We start from the raw sequence: 17,083 nt of genomic DNA, 5'->3' as shown, positions 1-17,083 counted from the left end.
CCATGTGGGAGACCTAGAATAAGCTCCTGGCTCTAGGCTTCAGCCTGACCCAGCATAGGCTGTTGTAGCCACCTGGGAAGTGAACTAGCAGACGGAATATCTATCTCTTTCTCTCTCCATCTTTCTCTATAAATCAAATAAATAAATAAATCTTTGTTACAAATAGACAAATGAGGCCGGCGCCGCAACTTACTAGGCTAATCCTCTGCCTGCGGTGCTGGCACCCCGGGTTCGAGTCCCGGTCAGGGCGCCAGATTCTGTCCCGGTTGCTCCTCTTCCAGTCCAGCTCTCTTCTGTGGCCTGGAGTGCAGTGGAGGATGGCCCAAGTGCTTGGGGCCTGCACCTGCAAGGGAGACCAGGAGGAAGCACCTGGCTCTTGGCTTCAGATCATTGTAGTGCGCTGGCCGTAGCAGCCAGTTGGGGGGTGAACCAACAGAAAAAGGAAGACCTTTGTCTCTGTCTCTCTCTCACTATCTAACTCTGCCTGTCCAAAAAAAAAAAAAAAAAAATAGACAAATGGGATTACATCAAGCTTAAAAGCCCCTACACTGTAAAGGAAATACTCAACAATCTAAAGAGGCAACCGACAAAATGGGTAAAAATATTTGCAAACTATACATCTGATAAAGGATTAATAATATCTAGGCTATATAGGGAGAGGAGCTCAGGAAACTCAACAACAACAAAAAAATCCAGGTCATAAGAATATAAATGGCACTTTTCAAAGGATTAAATACAAGTGGCCAACAGACACATGAAAAGATGCTCAGCATCACTAGCCATCAAGGAAGTGCAATTAAAAACCACAATGAGGTTTCAACTCATCTAAGATAAAATGACTACTATACCAAAAAATTCAAAGAATAACAAATGCTGGCAAGGATATGAGGAAATGGTACCCTTAAACACTGGTATAGGAATATAAATTAGTATAACCATTATGGAAGACAGTATAAATATTCCTCATAAATCTGAAAATAGATTTAAAATGTGGCCCAGCCATTTAATTCCTAGGAATTTAGCCAAAGGAAATAAAATCAGTATATGAAATAGTTATGTGTTCCCATATTTATTGCAGCTGAACTCACAATAGCTAAGATATGGAATCATCCAGGATGTCCATCAACTGATGGCTGAATATAGAAATTGTGGTATATACAAATGATGGAATATTACTTAAACATAAAAAAGAGAATTAAATACTTTCTTTTGCAATAAAATGGATGCAGCTGGGGACCATTATGATTATTAAAATAATATAGACACAAATGGGCAAACATCATAGGTTTTCTCTCAATTGCCTTTTTATATACAGACAATGCCATGCCTGAGAAAGAATAGCTCCAAAAAGAATCAAATACTTTAGAATAAATTTAACCAACATTGCCAAAAATCTCTATGATGAAAACTACAAAACACTAAAGAAAGCAATAGAAGATAACATTAAAAGTTGGAAAAATTGGAAGATTCAGCATCATCAAATGTCCATACTACCAAAAGCAATTTACAGATTCACTGTTATCTCAATCAACAGACTAATGACATTCTTCACAGATCTAAAAAAGATGCTAAAATCCAAATAGAAATACAAGAGATCTCAAATAGCTTAAGCCATATTACACAACAAACACAAAGCCGGAGCATCACAATAGCTGATTTCAAGATACACCAGAGGTACTTATAATCAAAGAAGCCTGGTACTGGCACAAAAACAGATGTGTAGACTGATGGAACAAAATAGAAACTCCAGAAACCAATCTTCATATCTACAACCAACTTATCTTTGACAAAGGAGCTAAAATCAATTTCTGGAGCAAGGACAGTCTCTTCAACAAATGATGCTATGAAAACTGGATCTCTGGTTGCAAAAGTATGAAACAGGACACATACCTTATACCCTACACAAAAATCCACTCAGCATGGATCAAAGACGTAAATCTACAACTTGATAACATCAAATTACCAGAGAACACTGGGGAAACTCTGGAGGACATTGGTATAGGCAAAGACTGTTTGGAAAAGACCCCAGAAGCACAGGCAATGAAAGACAAAATTGACAAATGGGATTATGTCATGGTGTAAATATTCTGCACTGCAAAAGATACACAAAGCAAAGTGAAGAGGCAACCAATAGATTGGAGAAAGTATTTGTGAACTATGTCATTGTTAAAGGGTTAACATTCAGAATCTATAAAGAGCTCAAGAAATTTATCAACAAAAAGAACAATCCAGCTAAGAAATAGACAAAGGACTTGAACAGGCATTTTTCAAGAGAAGAAATTCAAATGGCCTACAGACACATGAAAAAATGTTCAGGATCACTAGTTATCAAGTAATGGAAATCAAAACTACAATCAGGGTATGGACACGAATCTCTCTCTCCACTCAGCTTACAAAGGCGAGGAAGACAAAGAGAAGGTGCCATTTTGGACATACATAACAGCCGCACCCGCCATCAGCCAAGCAGAAAAACCTGACTCTGGGGGTGGTGGTGGTGAAATAATGGGAGGTTAGGACCTAGTGACTGTGTGGACCTAATGAACTGAGACTGTACAACACAACAAAACAAAACAAAAACGCTGTATGAGAGAACTCACAGAGTGAACGTGAGTACTCACCAGAGATGCTACAAACTTGCTAACCTTGGCAACCCTGTTGGAGATGGCAGGGGAATTTGAGCTTACATTGACTATAGCACAGATCCTTTGTGTGGTTGTTGGGACAGAGCAGATGAAAATTATACTCACAGGAGCCAGAGATCAGGCACTGAGTGCCTTCAATTCTGCTCAGCTGTGTGGAATTACTTCCTTTCTGAATAAAAAAGAGAGAGAGAGAGAGAGAGAGAGAGAGAGAGAGAGAGATTTACCACACCTAACCTGGCACACCCTTAACCTTGAAGAACCACTAATCCAGCCCTGGCCAACAGACACATGAAAATATATTCAAGATCACTAGCCATCAGGGAAATACAAATCAAAACCACAATGAGGTTTCACCTCACCCTGATTAGAATGGCTCACATGCAGAAATCTAGCAACAACAGATGCTGGAGAAGATGTGGGGAAAAAGAGACACTAACCCACTGTTGGTGGGAATGCAAACGGGTTAAGCCACTATGGAATTCAGTCTGGAGATTCCTCAGAAACCTGAATATAACCCTACCATTCAACCCAGCCATTCCACTCCTTGGAATTTACCCAAGGAAAATTAAATTGGCAAACAAAGCTGTCTGCACTTTAATGTTTATTGCAGCTCAATTCACAATAGCTAAGACCTGGATCAACCAAATGCCCATCAACAGTAGACTGGATAAAGAAATTAGGGGACATGTACTCTATAGAGTACTATACAGCAGTCAAAAACAATGAAATCCGGTCATTTGAAACAAAATGGAGGAATCTGGAACACATCATACTGAGTGAATTAAGCCACTAAAAATGGACAAATATCATATGTTCTCCCTGATCGGTGACAACTAACCGAGCACCAAAAAGGAAATCTGTTGAAGTGAAATGGACACATGAAAAACGGCGACATGATCAGCCCTTGTTCTGACTGTCAATGTACAACTTAATACTTTATCCCTCTTAGTATTTTTTGTTCTACTTAATACTATTGGTTGAACTCTGTAATTAATACGCAGTTATTCTTAGGTGTTTAATTAAAAGTGATCTCTGTTAAATATAAGAGTGGGAATAAGAGAGGGATGAGATGTACAATTTGGGACATGCTCAAGCTGACTTGCCCCAAACGGTGGAGTTAGAAATGTGCCAGGGAATTCCAATTCAATTCCGTCAAGGTGTCATGTACCAATGCCATCTCACTAGTCCAAGTGATCAATTTCAGTTCCCAGTGATCATACTGATAGGTCAAAGAGTCAAAGGGATCACACAAACAAGACTAGTGTCTGCCAATACTAACTGATAGAATCAAAAAGGGAGGTAACAATCCAACATGGGAAGTGGGATACACAGCAGACTCAGAATAGCAGATGTCCTAAACAGCATTCTGGCCTCAGAATCAGCCCTTAAGGCATTTGGATATGGCTGAAGAGCCCATGAGAGTATTTTAGGCATGGAAAGACAAGACACTCTGGCAAAAAAAAAAAAAAAATTAAAGATCTCTGTGAGTGAGATCCCAGCTGAAAGAATGGACCATCAAAGTAGGAGGTACCTTTCTCTGAAGGGAGGAGAGAACTTCCACTTTGACTATGACCTTGTCTAAATAAGATCGAAGTTGGTGAACTCAAGAGACTTCCATAGCCTTGGCAACTCATGACAAGAGCCTAGCGAAATTACTGACACCATAAAGAAGAGTGTCAATTTGTTAAGTCAACAACAGGAGTCACTGTGCGCTTACTCCTCTTGTAGGATCTCTGTCCTTAAAGTGTTGTTCAATGTGAATTAACGCTATAACTAGTACTTAAACAGTATTTTCACTTTCTGTTCTGTGTAATGCAAACTGTTGAAATCTTTACTTAGTATATACTAAATTGAGCTTCTGTAGATAAAGAGAATTCAAAATGAATCTTGATGTGAATGGAATGGGAGAGGGAGCAGGAGATGGGATGGTGCAGGTGGGAGGGAAGTTATGGTGGGGAAAAAGCCATTGTAATCCATAAACTGTACTTTGGAAATTTATATTTACTAAATAAAAGTTAAAAAAAAGATTAGCACAAAACTTCATATTGTTGCACTTCCATGTAACAAATACAATAATGAACAATATTCTATTAGAAGATACATAGTAATAAGTATTCATTGGAAATGCATTGTAAAACAATTGCACAAAGCAGAAAAAATAAACAGATTGAAAAAGAAAACATACAATGAAACCATAAAACATCAAATAAATAAATAATAATGTAGTTTTGGAGTTACTACTTTTTAACATTGGGAATGTTGTAGATAGTTCTTTTCCTACTATTTTATTTTACCATTTCCTTCAAATGCCAGCAAATTGAATTAATGTAATTACTTACGTATACTTAGACACAAAAAGTAAAGGCAACACATGGAACTCAAAGCACTTATACACATCTGTTTTACTGTATTTAATACGTTATTTCTTCCCAGAAGCATGTGCTTGAAAAAAGTTTGGAGGTTTTCACTTATGCCATCATTGAATTAACCCTATACCACATAATAGAATCTAAATAAACTGCTAATTTTATTTGTCTCAATTTTTTCATATGGAGAAACAGAGCCACCCATACACATTTCAAGTTTGTGGTCTAAAATTATATTAATTTAGAATGTCAATGGATTAAAAAAATAAGCTTGTCTCCTCCTCCTTTCATAGATGCATCAGGTCATGAGACTGTCTATTGCATTCTCAGTGTCCCTTTATTGGCTGATGGTAGTTTTTAATGTTCTGTTTGTGGCAGTTTTCCTTTCAGGTTGGGATGAAAAAAAAAGATAAAGCAGTTTTCAACTCATGTTTGATTTTCTAGTTGTTTAAAAACATAGCAAGGCTATAATAATGTTGAGAATTTAGAGGGCAAATATGCTCAAGTATCAGATTTTGTACTGTTAAATAAGACCTGGGAGAAAACCATCTTGAATTATTGAAGTTGTTTGCCTTCACAGTTAAGGCAACAGGGCACCGAGCTCCATTTTATCTGCCTTGGTTTTAGAAGGAGAAAAACCAGAATGATTTACCTGTTCTCTTATCATTCTCCATCATTTTGTTTGGTTACATTCTGGATTTGAGAGTGTGGTGAAAAATAGTTCAGTTTTAATCAACAAAAGTTAGTACGTTTATTCTAAAAGTTGGGAATCTTGACACAGACTGGTGTTACTGCTGAGGTTATTGTTTCCTATCTTATGGACTATGCTCTGAGACCTACATCTACTCTAAACTCTCTTCAAGATTTGAAAAATGGGAAATTTTGCAACCTGTCCATGGCCCAGGAAAAAGCATTAATGTTATTCAGTGATTAGATGCAAGCCCAGACCTGGACAATATACTTTAGGTGGAAGCTTCAGGATGGTGCTGAGGGAAGTATACAATTTGTTTTCCTTTGGCTCTTTGCCTAATCAGTGTGACTTTTAAACTTTCAAATGCTTGGAATTTAAAAGGTTTAGCTCAATTGAATCATGTTAAAACACTTGGAGAATTGGAATAAGACCATTAGTTACTGCCATTTGTATAAATATTCTTTTGGCCAAGAGTCACCAGCAGTAAAGCTCTCTCTATATACTCTTTGCAAAGACATCAAATCACCTAGCCTTCTTTTTTTTAACTTTTATTTAATGAATATAAATTTCCAAAGTACGATTAATGCATTACAATGGCTTCCCCCCCATACCGTCCCTCCCACCCACTACCCTCCCCTTTTCCACTCCCTCTCCCCTTCCATTCACATCAAGATTCATTTTCGATTATCTTAATATACAGAAGATCAGCTTAGTATACATTAAGTGAGGATTTCAACAGTTTGCTCCCACACAGAAACATAAAGTGAAAAATAATAGATGATTTTTTTAAATGATGATGAAATCAGATCAGACCTATTGTCATGTTTAATCCCAGTGAGAGTCAAGTTGGGAATTGATAATTTCTTTTTTCTTTTTTTTTTTTTTACAGAGGATCAGTTTAGTATGCATTAAGTAAAGATTTCAACAGTTTGCACCCCCATAGAAACCCAAAGTGAAATATATTGTTTGAGTACTCGTTATAGCATTAAATCTCAATACACAACACATTAAGGACAGAGATCCTACATGAGGAGTAAGTGCACAGTGACTCCTGTTGTTGACTTTACCAATTGACACTCCTGTCTATGGCATCAGTAGTCTCCCTATGCTCCAGTCATGAGTTTCCAAGGCTATGGAAGCCCTCTGAGTTCTCCGATTCTTATCTTGTTTAGACAAGGTCATAGTCAAAGTGGAGGTTCTCTCCTCCCTTCAGAGAAAGGTACCTCCTTCTTTGAAGACCTGTTCTTTCCACTGGGATCTCACTCACAGAGATCTTTTGCCAGAGTGTCTTGGCTTTCCATGCCTGAAATACTCTCATGGGCTTTTCAGCCAGATCCGAGTGCCTTTAGGGCTGATTCTGAGGCCAGAGTGCTATTTAGGACATCCGCCATTCTATGAGTCTGCTGAGTATCTCACTTCCCATGTTGGATCACTCTCCCCTTTATTTTTTCTATCGGTTAGTGTTAGCAGGTACTAGACTTGTTTATGTGCTCCCTTTGACTCTTAGTCCTTTCATTATGATCAATTGTGAACTGAAATTGATCACTTGGAGTAGTGAGATGGCATTGGTACATGCCACCTTGATGGGATTGAATTGGAATCCCCTGGTATGTTTTTAACTCTACCATTTGGGGCAAGTCAGCTTGAGCATGTCCCAAATTATACATCTCTTCCCTCTCTTATTCCCACTCTTATGTTTAACAGGGATCACATTTCAGTTAATTTTTAACACTTAAGAATAACTGTGTATTAATTACAGAATTAAACCAGTCATATTAAGTAGAACAGACAAAAAAATACTAAGAGGGATAATGTATTAAGTTGTTCATTAACAGTCAGGGCTATGCTGATCAAGTCACCATTTCCCATAGTGTCCATTTCACTTCAGGAGGTTTCCTTTTTGGTGTTCAGTCAGTTGTCACCGATCAGGGAGAACATATGGTATTTGTCTCTTTGGGACTGGCTTATTTCACTCAGCATGCTGTGTTCCAGATTCCTCCATTTTGTTGCAAATGACTGGATTTTGTTGTTTCTTACTGCGGTATAGTATTCTAAAGAGTACATATCCCATAATTTCTTTATCCAGTCTACTGTTGATGGGCATTTAGGTCGGTTCCACGTCTTAGCTATTGTGAATTGAGCTGCAATAAACATTAAAGTGCAGACAGCTTTTTTTGTTTGCCAATTTAATTTTCCTTGGGTAAATTCCAAGGAGTGGAATGGCTGGGTTGAATGGTAGGGTTATCTTCAGGTTTCTGAGGAATCTCCAGACTGATTTCCATAGTGGCTTAACCCGTTTGCATTCCCACCAACTTGGGTTAGTGTCCCTTTGTCCCCACATCCTTGCCAGCATCTGTTGTTGCTAGATTTCTGCATGTGAGCCATTCTAACCGGGGTGAGGTGAAACCTCATTGTGGTTTTGATTTGCATTTCCCTGATTGCTAATGACCTTGAACATTTTTTCATGTGCCTGTTGGCCATTTGGATTTCCTCTTTTGAAAAATGTCTATTGAGGTCCTTGGCTCATCTCTTAAGTGGGTTGTTGGTTTTGTTTTTGTGGAGTTTCTTGATCTCTTTGTAGATTCTGGTTATTAACCCTTTATCTATTGCATAGTTTGCAAATATTTTTTCCCATTCTGTCGGTTGTCTCTGCACTCTCCTGACTGTTTCTTTTGCAGTACAGAAACTTCTCAATTTGATGCAATCCCAATAGTTGATTTTGGCTTTGACTGCCTGTGCCTCCCGGGTCTTTTCCAGAAACTCTTTGCCTGTGCCAATATCTTGAAGGGTTTCTTCAATGTTCTCTAGTAACTTGATGGTGTCAGGTCGTAGATTTAGGTCTTTAATCCATGTTGAGTGGATTTTTGTGTAAGGTGTAAGGTAGGGGTCTTGCTTCATGATTCTGCACGTGGAAATCCAGTTTTCCCAGCACCATTTATTGAATAGACTGTCCTTGCTCCAGGAATTGGTTTTAGATCCTTGATCAAATATAAGTTGGCTGTAGATGTTTGGATTGATTTCTGGTGTTTCAATTCTGTTCCATTGGTCTATCCATCTGTTTCTGTACCAGTACCATGCTGTTTTGATTACAACTGCCCTGTAGTATGTCCTGAAATCTGGTATTGTGATGCCTCCGGCTTTGTTTTTGTTGTACAAGATTGCTTTAGCTATTCGAGGTCTCTTGTGCCTCCATATAAATTTCAGCATCAATTTTTCCGATCTGAGGAGAAGGTCTTCGGTATCTTGATTGGTATTGCATTGAATTTATAAATTGCTTTTGGGAGAATGGACATTTTGATGATATTAATTCTTCCAATCCATGAGCATGGAAGATTTTTCCATTTCTTGGTATCCTCTTCTATTTCTTTCTTTAAGGTTTTGTAATTCTCATCGTAGAGATCTTTAACATCCTTGGTTAAGTTTATTCCAAGGTATTTGATTGTTTTTGTAGCTATTGTGAATGGGATTGATCTTAGCAGTTCTTTCTCAGTCATGGCATTGCTTGTGTATACAAAGGCTGTTGATTTTTGTGCATTGATTTTATATCCTGTTACTTTGCCAAAATCTTCTATGAGTTCCAATAGTCTCTTAGTAGAGTTCTTTGGGTCCCCTAAATAAAGAATCATATCATCTGCAAAGAGGGATAGTTTGAGTTCTTCCTTCCCAATTTGTATCTCTTTAATTTCTTTTTCTTGTCTAATAGCTCTGGCTAGAACTTCCAGAACTATATTGAATAGCAGTGGTGAGAGTGGGCATCCCTGTCTGGTGCCAGATTTCAGTGGAAATGCTTCCAACTTTTCCCCATTCAATAGGATGTTGGCTGTGGGTTCTACATAGATTGCTTTGATTGTATTGAGGAATGTTCCTTCCAAACCCAGTTTGCTTAGAGTTTTCATCATGAACGGGTGTTGTATTTTATCAAATGCTTTCTCTGTGTCTATTGAGATAATCATATGGTTTGTCTTCTGCAGTCTGTGCATGTGGTGTATCACATTGATTGTTTTGCGCACATTGAACCATCCCTGCATACCAGGGATAAATTCCACTTGGTCTGGGTGGATGATCTTTCTGATGTGTTGTTGCATTCTATTGGCGAGAATTTTTTTGAGGATTTTTGCATCTATGTGCATCAGGGATATTGGTCTGTAATTCTCTTTCAGTGCTGCATCTTTTTCCGGCTTAGGAATTAAGGTGATGCTGGCTTCATAGAAAGAATTTGGGAGGATTCCCTCTTCTTCGATTGTTCTGAATAGTTTGAGAAGAATTGGAGTTAGTTCTTCTTTAAATGTCTGGTAGAATTCAGCAGTGAATCCATCTGGTCCTGGGCTTTTCTTTGTTGGGAGGGCCTTTATTCCTGTTTCAATTTCTGTCTCAGTTATGGTCTGTTTAGGTTTTCGATGTCTTCCTGGTTCAATTTAGGTAGGTTGCATGTGTCCAGGAATCTATCCATTTCTGATAGGTTTCCCTGTTTGCTGGCATACCAGTCCTTGTAGTAATTTCTGAGGATTCTTTTTATTTCTGTGGTGTCTGTTGTTACGTTTCCTTTTTCATCTCTGATTTTATTGATTTGGGTCTTTTCTCTTCTTTTTTTAGTTAGTTGGGCCAATGGGGTGTCAATTTTGTTTATTTTTTCGAAAAACCAGCTCCTCGTTTGGCTGATTTTTTGGAATGTTTTTCTTGATTCAATCCTGTTGATTTCTTCTCTGATTTTAATTATTTCTCTTCTCCTACTAGATTTGGGTCTGGTTTGCTGTAGGTTTTCTAGATCCTTGAGGTGAATTGAAAGCTCATCTATTTGGTGCCTTTCCAATTTCTTGATGTAGGCACCTATTGATATAAACTTTCCTCTTAACACTGCTTTTGCTGCGTCCCATAAGTTTTGGTATGTTGTGCTGTTATCCTCATTTACTTCCTAAAGTTTTTGATTTCTCTTTTGATTTCTTCCATGACCCATTGTTCATTCAGGAGCATGTTGTTCAATCTCCATGTGTTTGCGTATGCTCTAGGGATTCCTGAGTTGCTAATTTCCAACTTCATTCCTTTATGGTCTGAGAAGCTGCATGGTATGATTCTAATTCTTTTGAATTTGCTGAGACTTGCTTTATGGCCTAGTTGTGGTCAATCCTAGAGAAGGTTCCATGTACTGCTGAGAAGAATGTAAAATCTTTAGCTGTAGGATTGAAATTTCTGTAGATATCTGTTAGATCCATTTGGGCTATAGTGTCGTTTAAATCTACTGTATCCTTGTTGATCTTCTGTCCTATTGATCTGTCTATTTCTGAGAGTGGAGTATTGAAGTCCCCCAGTACTATTGTATTGGGGTCTAAGTCTCCCTTTAAGTCCGTTAACAAATCTTTTAGATAAACTGGTGCCCTGTAGTTAGGTGCATATACATTGATAATTGTTATATCTTCCTGTTGAATTGATCCCTTAAGGATTATGTAGTGTCCCTCTTTGTCTCTCTTAACGGTTTTTGTGGTAAAGTTTATGTTGTCTGAAATTAAGATGGCTACGCCCACTCTTCTTTCATTTCTGTTGGCATGGTATATCTTTTTCCAGCCTTTCACTTTCAGACTGTATGCATCTTTGTTGGAAAGATGTGTTTCTTGTAAGCAGCAAATAGATGGGTTTTGTTCCTTAACCCAATCAGCCATTCGGTGTCTTTTAACTGGACAGTTCAGGCCATTAATGTTCAATGTGACTAATGATAAGTGGTAACTTTGCCCTGCCATTTGCCAAAGATAAGTTCTAATATATGCTTTGAATTCCCTGTGATCTTTTGCTGTGAGCTTTCCTTCCTTGGTTTCCTTCCTTTACCTTCTTTCATATTGATGACCGTGTTTCTTTGTTTCTGTGTGTAACACATCTTTAAGCATCTTTTGCAGGGCTGGACAAGTGGCAACAAATTCTTTCAATTTCTGTTTGCTAGGAAAAGTCTTTATTTCACCTTCATTCACAAATGAGAGCTTTGCAGGATATAATATTCTGGGCTGGCAGTTTTTCTCTCTTAGTACCTGGGCTATATCTCGCCATTCCCTCCTAGCTTTTAGAGTTTCTGATGAGAAGTCAGCTGTGAGTCTGATTGGAGATCCTCTGAGAGTAATCTGACGTTTCTCTCTTGAACATTTTAGGATCTTTTCTTTATGTTTCACTGTGGAGAGTTTAATTACAACGTGTCGTGGTGAGGATCTCTTTTGGTCGTGTTTATTAGGGGTTCTGTGAGCTTCCTGTACTAGGATTTCTCTGTCCTTCTCCAAACCTGGGAAATTTTCTGCTAATATCTCACTAAAAAGGCCTTCTAATCCTTTCTCCCTCTCCCTGCCTTCAGGGACTCCTAGAACCCGAATGTTGGGTTTTTTAATAGTATCCTCAAGATTCCCGACAGTATGTTTTAGATTTCTAATTTCCTCTTCTTTGGTCTGACTGTATCCTTTCCTGTTCTCTGTCTTCTAAGTCCGATATTCTCTCTTCTGCTTCGCCCATTCTGTTTGTAAGGCTCTCTATTGTGTTTTTCATTTGATCTATTGAATTCTTCACTCAGTCACTATCCCAGTTTCCTGTTGTACTAGTTGTTTCGTTTCATTTTGATTCCTCCTTAATATTTCATTTTCACGAGAGAGATTTTCTATCTTGTCCATTAAGGATTTCTATAGTTCAAGAATTTGTTTTTGAGAACTTCTTAATGTTCTTATCAATTTTTTGAGATCTGCTTCTTGCATTTCTTCTATGTCATCATCCTCATAATCTTGAATTGGGGTGTCTTTTTCATTTGAGGGCTTCATGGTGACTTCCTTGTTTTTATTACCTTGGTTTTTGCGTTTGTTATTTGGCATATTGGAGATATTTGGTTTCTTCACTGTGGTGCTTTTTCTTGTTATACTATGACTCTAGATTAAGTGGACTATCTGTTTTTGATGGAGCATGAGGGCTTGAGATGGGTGTGGCCTGAGAGCTCTGTTTGGTGTGCCAAAGGTGACACTCCCAGGTTAGGCATGGTAAACCTCTCTCTCTCTCTCTCTTTCTTTTTTTTTTTTTTTTGATTCAAAAGGGAAGTTATTCTGCACAGCTGAACGAAGTTGGAGGTAGTTAGCAGGCAAATGATATACCCACAGGAGCCAGAGATCAGAAGCTCTTTCCCAAGGACCACACAGGGAATCTGTTTGGCCCTCAGAGTGGGCTCAAATTCTCCTTCAGTCTCCCACTGGGTTGCCAAAATTACGGAATTGTAGCGTCTCTGGAGAGTGCTCACGTGAATTCCATGAGTTCTCTCCCCCACCGTCTCTTTTTTCACAGTCTCAGTTCAGTAGCACCACAAATTTACTAGGTCCTAATCTCCTGTTAATTCACCCCCCACCAGAGTCAGGTTTTTCTGCTAGGCTCAGGGCCGGTGCAGACCTGAGGTTGCTCTGCTTATGACGTATGTCCAAGATGGCGCCTGCTCTTTGTCTTGCTCGCCCTTGAGAGGTGAGCGGAGAGAGAGAAACCCGTGTCCGTACCAGTCACCTTTTTTTTTTTTTCCTCTCTCTCCCTTCCAGTTTGCCTGGTGAAGTTCCCTCCCCCCCGGGGGTCGTTCCCTCTAGTCTCCTCTCTCCGCTTGCCTGCCGGTGTCTCGGGCTATTGAGGTTCGGCTCACCTCGCGTTCCAGCGCTGGTGTGTTGAGTCTGCCACTGGTGTCCCGAGCTGTGGGCTCCCACGCTCTCCACGCAGGTCCGCTCCCCTTCCAGCGCCGATGTGTGGACTCGGAGCCCTGGATGTCCCAAGTCTCCCCGCTGTTGTCTGTGTGACACGCACTCCCCTTCGAGCACTGGCGCTCAGAGCCTGCGGCTTGCGCAGCTAGGTCCCATGGCTCGGCTTCCGCGCGGTGGGCGACCTTGTTCTCCCCGTAGGTCCTCCGATTCGCGGCCACTCAATCCAGAAGAGTTTCCTCTGCAATATTTTCCTGGTTCTTTTTTCTGAGGCTACCGTAACTCCCCTTTTATTAAACTAAATTTTCCCAGATTATCGGTGCGTGCCCTCACTATTCCGCCATCTTGGCTCCGCCCTCCACCTAGCCTTCTTGGTAATTTAACCCAAAGTGAGGCAGTCACATGAATTTCCACATTAATTCCAACTATCTAAGGATTTCACTAGTTCTTGGTGAGTAATTGTTATTGAAAATTTTGGAGTTTTGATGCTTCAGCAGATATGCAAAGATGTGTGCTTGGTGGGGCTAGAGAACTGTGGACAATGCTCAAGAGTGGGGCAAGAGATAAAAGTGACATGCAAGTTGGGCATAGTAGACCTCCTCTATTGTCAGCAGGTGGGAAGGTATGCTCACATCAGCTGACTTGATCACAGCCTCACCCCCTCTCTCTGCCAAGGTGAATCAAGGTTGAGCCCATCATGGCTACTTACTACACCCTCACAGGCACGTGAATCACAAAACTGAAGTGTGTGCTCCTATGTGTGAGCTTAGAACTCTCTGTAATGACTTCTCCAGGCACTCAGGGAACTCTGTGACTCTGACACCAGACCCAGTGATTGTAAAAAATACCCAACCACACCCCATGCCCTATCACACAGTCAGGTAGTTCTCCTAGTTACAGTGTAGGACTCCAATGGTCACATGGAATACTGGGTTCAATCTCAGCCCTATAGGCCTCCCTGGTCCACAAGGAGAGCTATGGTTTTCCCAGAGCCAGCTTTCTGCCCAATTGACATTGGTTGGTATTCTGCCTTGGCCTGTTGAATCCAAGTGCCTTGTTAAAAGGAGGAGAAAGGAGCACTGCACAGACCTAAGTGAACCTGCCAACCCTGCATACAGGCTGTAACAAGCTCTACTTATTTAGAGCGAGTTTCCTCCATGATTATTGGTGGGTGCCTTTGTGCAGGAGTGGAGGAAAGCAGTGTGCTCTCCATTCATGGGATTATGGGGGCACTGTGCTCCTTGTTAGCACTTCAAGGAAGACTCAAAGTCAGTGGTGTCTTTGACGTTCTCCCTCAGAAAATATCACCAGTGGAAGGGGTTGCTTCTGGCTCCTCTCATCTGGCTCCAAGTTGATGAGGTCCCCCTCTAGCCGCTGGCTGCACAAGTCCCTAGTGGTATCCCACTTTCTGCTGCATTATTGTACTGTCCTTGTTGTTTCATGTTGTCTCTCTTCTTTCTGTAGAATTTCCACTGCAAATTTCTCTCCAACTCTCCCCTAGGAATGTGGTTCCTCCCCCTTTTCTTCTGTTATCTTCCTGTGGTGAAAATCAGCATATCTTTTCTTTATTCAACTATCTTGGATCTCCTTCCACATAAAGTTCTCTGGTGGATTAATCATAAAACCTTATCTCAAGAGGTTGAATACAAAATTGTTATGAGATCTTCCTGAGCTTAAATTAAAGCCATTATTAAAGATTTATTTATTCATTTGAAAGGCATAGTTACACACAGAGAGAGGGAGAGATCTTCTATCTGTTGGCTTCAATAACTGGAGCTGAGCTTGGCTGAAGTCAGGATCCAAGAGCTTCTTCCTGGTCTCCCACATGGGTGCAGGGGCCCAAGTACTTAGGCCATTCTCTGCTGCTTTCCCATGTACATTAGCAGGGACCTGAATTAGAAATGGAGCAGACAGGACATGCGTTAGTGACCATATGAAATATCATTGTCACAGGCTGCGACTTTACCCATTATGCCACAACAATGGCCCCAAGCTAAACAATTAAGAGATTTGTAAAAAAATTTGAAAACCATTATTATTCTTGTTTCTTTATTTTGCTTGGGAAAACTTGTTTTTCTGAAAAATATCTTATTAGTTTGTAATGAGTTCATTTTATAATTCAAAAATTTATTAATACATATTTTCTCATTTTCTTGTATATTGTTATGAAATATAACCCACATAGACAAAGCTTTTGTGGGACCGCAATACTTTAGAGTATAAAGTGGTCCAGAGATAAAAGAATCTGAGCATTGCTGACTTACATAATGTATTGAAGATGTGTCCATGTTATCTGGAATGTAAGTAGTTCCTTTTTTTTTAAACTAAGGTTTATCCCACTGTGTGAGTATATCACAGGTTGTTTATTCATCTATTGATGGATATCTAGGCTGTTTCCAGATTTTTATGCATAAAGATGATATTTAAATTCTTATACAAAAAAGAGCAATTCTGGGAATAGATAAGGAATGTATAGATATAGAACAAAGAATCATGCAATATTTGTTTAGATGACCATATGAAATAGACCCTATCTTTTCAGCATCCAAGTTAAATTGATCTGGTGGATAAGATTAATAGCGGTCCTTATACTCCTCAGACAAGTCTCAGTAGGTATTTATCTTGAATGCTTTATAATCTTTTTTGGCACTGTTTGTTCTCAGGGGTTATAGAGAGCTCTCCTATCTTTCCATAAACAACATTTCCACTGAAAAACATCTGATGTGATATTTTTACATTCCAACATGTTTTTTCCTACTTTCACAAGACATAGTCTCTTCCTCTGAGCACTTTAGGGCTCCTGTCTCAAATTTTTCACTCTTTTCTACTTCGCTCTGCAGATTAATAAATTGACTTCAATTAGTTGAGAGTCCCTTAAAATTTTACCTCAGTCCCCAGTAGCTTATTAGGGCATTTAATCAGAATACATAAAAATCTTATTCTAAGAGGAATTATAAACTCATATTTCTGTCATGTTACACAATGGTGTCTTGTTCTCTTTCTTTCAGTCTTGGCTTTTCAATATTATCTTAGTCCTTGTTTTATTTTATTTCACTTTTACTTTTTTTTGACAGGCAGAGTGGACAGTGAGAGAGAGAGACAGAGAGAAAGGTCTTCCTTTGCCGTTGGTTCACCCTCCAATGGCCGCCGCGGCCGGCACGCTGCGGCCAGGGCACCGCGCTGATCCGATGGCAGGAGCCAGGTACTTCTCCTGGTCTCCCATGGGGTGCAGGGCCCAAGCACTTGGGCCATTCTCCACTGCACTCCCTGACCACAGCAGAGAGCTGGCCTGGAAGAGGGGCAACCGGGACAGAATCCGGCGCCCCGACCAGGACTAGAACCTGGTGTGCCGGTGACGCAAGGCGGAGGATTAGCCTACTGAGCTGTGGTGCCAGCTCACTTTTACTTTTATATATAAAACCAGACCAAAACATTTTCTAAACAAAAAGCCATTTCCACTCCATAGAAGAGATTGGCAAATGTATTACGGTGCTTTAGGTTTTTTGGGTGAATTATCACAGAGTCATTGTTTACTCAAAGGCCTTATTTTCCCTGTATCATATTTTTTATGTCTTAACAATAGTAAATAGAAATAAGTAGGCTTTATTCTGTTCTTCACTATGTAAGTGTCAAATACTAGACCACAAAATAATAACTTCTCCAGCGACTTAATATTGACACAAGAGAGTAACTATGGTT

The sequence above is a fragment of the Oryctolagus cuniculus genome, chromosome 5 (genome assembly GCF_964237555.1).
Source record: "Oryctolagus cuniculus chromosome 5, mOryCun1.1, whole genome shotgun sequence".
Classification (NCBI taxonomy): domain Eukaryota; kingdom Metazoa; phylum Chordata; class Mammalia; order Lagomorpha; family Leporidae; genus Oryctolagus; species Oryctolagus cuniculus.
The sequence above is the reverse complement of the archived record's forward strand: the minus strand, read 5'-3'. Positions refer to the sequence as shown.